This window comes from Eupeodes corollae, chromosome 3, assembly GCF_945859685.1.
Source record: "Eupeodes corollae chromosome 3, idEupCoro1.1, whole genome shotgun sequence".
Lineage (NCBI taxonomy): Eukaryota > Metazoa > Arthropoda > Insecta > Diptera > Syrphidae > Eupeodes > Eupeodes corollae.
The window spans coordinates 16595310-16599564 of NC_079149.1; positions in this window are offsets into that span (position 1 = coordinate 16595310).

Here is a 4255-nt window from a genome sequence, read left to right on the forward strand (position 1 = left end):
AACGTAATACTCGCTCTTCTAGGAATGCTCATCAGTATACCCGAGCCTAACTTCGGTCGTACCGTCAAGTATAGAGATTTGTTCTTTAGTCGTACTACGCGAATGTGGAATTCCTTACCATACGCTGTCTCTCCCAGCTATTGCAATATTCATGAATTCAAATGCACCAACACCTCCTTACAACCTCTCTTACCCTTTCCTAGTGCTCACACTGTGTTTTTACATAATAAGGGTAGTAACATCCCCTTAACTGTGCGCTTATTATACAAAAAAAAATTAAAGTGTGACATTGCCTCAATTAAGATAATCTAAAATCCTCACCACACAACTTAGTAAAAACAACAACAACATCTGGCAAAACAAGTAAATACAGCGCATCGAATTGTTTTTGGACTTTCATTATTCATGCACCTAATGTCAAAATTACAAATACCAAAATGTAAACAAATGGTTGTTGGAGGGTGAAACGTAAGAAATATTCCGGTCTTCATATTGAGTGTCATTGCTTATAGCTCTAAGGCAGTATTCACATGAGCGCGAAAAAAATTGTAGTTGATAAGAACCGTCAAACTTTATTCCCATTCCACAATATCCACACTAGCAACGAATAAAATAATCGCACGTACCTAACCTAAAAAATCATTCATGTTTTGGTTTCGGTGGTAAATGGTGTTCGGCTGTGGATGCACATGAAATCTTTTTCTTGTTTTGTTTATAAACAAGGACACCAATAACGAATTTTTTCAACAAATATAGCTTCGACCGAATTTATTCACACTTTTGTTTTCAAAACAAAACACAATAATGAAAAACACAAGAAAAAAAACAATTGTCAAAATCTAACTTCATTCGCGAAAAAATTCTCATGTGAAAGAAATGTCAAAATCGACGAATATTCGTTCATTCGTTGGTCGTGCTCATGTGAATAGAGCTTAACTGCTCAAAATTCGTATCCGAAGTAATAATATTCAGTTTTCAACTTCTATAAGTAACTTTATAAAAAGAAATTGATTCAAAATTTAAAAACAAAATTCCTAATTACGAATCTATTGAAATTTCGTCCAAGAAACATTTCGTCGTCTAGACTAGAACTTAAGGAATCTTGATTCTTGAAATGGAAACAACATCATTAAATTTTCATCAATTCAATTCAGACTTTATCTCACATATTCTTAACAGTATTATGCACTAATTAAATAACCAGATACGAGTATTTGACCACTAATAAAAACACAAAATTGGCTAGACCATATAAAAAAGCTAAAAAAGTAAATATCTAGGAATCCGCCTCTAGTATATCTTACAACAACTTTATGATTTATGCATCTCGAACAACATTTATCCGTGAGAGATCTATAAAGCCATCGAAATGGAATGATGGCGATGTGGTAACGCGTTAATGCGGTGAGAGGGAGTGTTTTCAACTAGATTTAACATAAATATGCGTATTTTGTCGTTGAATTGAGATCCGCAAAAAGAAAAATATACCATCTATGTGGGCTGGTTCCTTGGATGCCGCCTTTGCTTAACATCATCGCCATTTGCATGAAACAAGCTTATATGATACAAATATCGAGAAACAACGACGCAGCACTCCCTGGCGGCAGATGTGAGATCTGAGATGTTTCTTCACACGTTTTCCTTTCGGATCCCATCAGAGATGCGAGATGCAAATGAATAAATTTTCCCATCTAAAAAATACATGTACTTATAGCGCGGAGATTTTTCATTTGATCCTATTCATCGATTCGGCTTCACACGCTGGCTGGGATTTCAAAAGATCGAAAGACCTTTGAATTTATAATCATATTTCAATTGGATGCACATTGAATTTTAAATGCATGAATAGTTTTTCTTGATCGATAAACCAACAAGCCTTTGATGCATCAGCTTACCAGAGAAACACCAGCAAGAGCCACCAACGTCCAACAAGCTATGAGCCATCTAGCCAGCCGGCCCGAGTTAAGTTCATAAAAGAAAACCTATGTAAGTCCAAATCCAAATGCTGAAACTGAATCTGAATAATGTCTTACAAGAGTGTCGGCATTCACTTAACAACATTTTGCTTTATGAATCCTTAATTGGCTCAGATCAATGGTAAAGAGTTTCTCGAGTACAAGATGATAGATTCGTGTTCTTTTTCATTTTTCTAGGTTTGGCCAAAGTGTTATTTACTTAGCTAAGACCGCGATCTGTAGACACAAAAAGATCTTACAAATTAAATGAATGTCTTAACACCGATAGATTTCTGAAAACCCATGAGGAAGGATCACCTACGAAGCTCATCTCTTTTAAATCCACAAATACCTGAGTGACAATCTTCTTATAAGGCTATAAGACTTGACTAGAGCGTACAGAGTACATCTTTTATGATGTGATTGACACGAACAATTTCCATTAGTTAGGACAAGATTTTCCCAACGATTATAGAAATGATTGATCGAGTGTGGAGCCTAATACATGATCTCTATCCTGGCTCAGTTGATTATGTGACAGTCTCTATCAATTTAATCGAATGTGTCAAGGATTACTATGTGTCCAAATGAGACGACCGACACAGAGTATGGATTTCACATTTATACATAAGATGCAAGATGCTTATAGAACCTAATGGGGACACATCCGCATGCAGTGATAGCCATTAATCATCCTAGCAAACATGTGTAGAATTTATTACTCTCTTTACAAACGCTGGCTGGCACTGGAGGCTTATTACCTCCTCAGGGTCTGGATCTGTTGTATTTTTTTTTTTTTTGACTCTATCAACCCACCAGTATATGCCTGATTAATAGCCATTGATTGGCAAAGGACCAATCTGTGACCAACTCACTGGAATAGTGCTCCAATTAAAATACCAAATAACCAGAAACTCAGGCCTCAAGCCGACTACTCTGCGACTGCGGTGATGTCCGACGGCCGGCGGCGGCGATGGTGGTTGTGGCCAGTAGACAAAAAAAAAACGTCGTTAATATGAATGAATGCCCCGACCGAGTTCGATGGCTTGAAAAATCGCTTCATCTATGATTTATGCAGAGCGTCATAACATTAAAGTCCGTGTGGAACCCCTTCTATTTATGCGTATTTTGTCATTGATATCGACTCTATGTGGGCTGATCCTATTAAGCCCAATCATGCTCGAAGCATCATTGACGACGGTATCCAGCCGACCAGCGAGCAATGGCCAACGACAACGACGCGACGTACGGTCACTTTGCATAGAAAGCGCAGGTTAAGTTGGATGATGCAAATACTTCGTCACGCATTCCTTTGGACTATTCCGACCGACCAAAACTCTCCAAGTTCTTCAGATATGGATACAACCAGAATTCGAATGTACATATACAGAAGATTCGATCATTGGTCTGGATTTACACGCCATAATTGCTGCTGCAGTCCTCGATGAACTTTGAATATTAAATCCATTGCGCATGGCTGCACATAGACTGAGTTGGAAGTTTTGGACGAGTGCGCAAATCTTTTTGCATATCTAAATAAGAAATCAGCGAAAAAAAACTCCAGGACGTCTAGCCCAGGTTCTAAGTTCTGGATGGCCACTGCACATCTTGAAAAAAGTACATTGTGGAGGCAAAAGATTTGAAATAAATTGAAATGGCTGAGTTGCGTCGTCGCGGTCGGTCGGGATTCTTTTAAACCTTTCAAACAGCATGAATAAGAAAATATAAGCGGCAATCGGTTTTGTAGACGTGACTTCTTCTTAAATGGTTTCAAGCTCTTTGACTTTGACCATAAAACAGATTAGAAGCGATGGTTTTGAAAAGGGAACTCTGCTCAAAGTATGTTTAGAGATTTCTACACTTAGCTTGATAAGCAAAAGTATAAAAGCATAAGAGCCCAAGACTGTGTTGAAAGATTAAAGTTAAATGACGAGTTAACAGATTGCTATTCAATTAGCCTCAATTTATGTTATTGAATTCTTTTGTTCCAATTTGCAGCTATTAAGTATCTTTAAAGATACAAATTAAAAAGCTATAATCTTATTTGAGATTGGTATTGGATAAATATTTTAATAAGGATAATAAATCGTTAAGTGTAAATTTCTTCTAAGTGGATTTTAATTTTTAGTATTTAAATGCATCCGTTGTAAAAGTTCATACTTTTTCAGAGTGAATTGAATTTGAAAAAAGTTTTTGTAGCCAACTAAAATGTTTAATGTTCTTGAGAAAAAAGTGAATTAAAAATATGTACATATGTTCGAAACAGCTGTTTTCTTCATGTGAATAATTTGCCTAGAAGA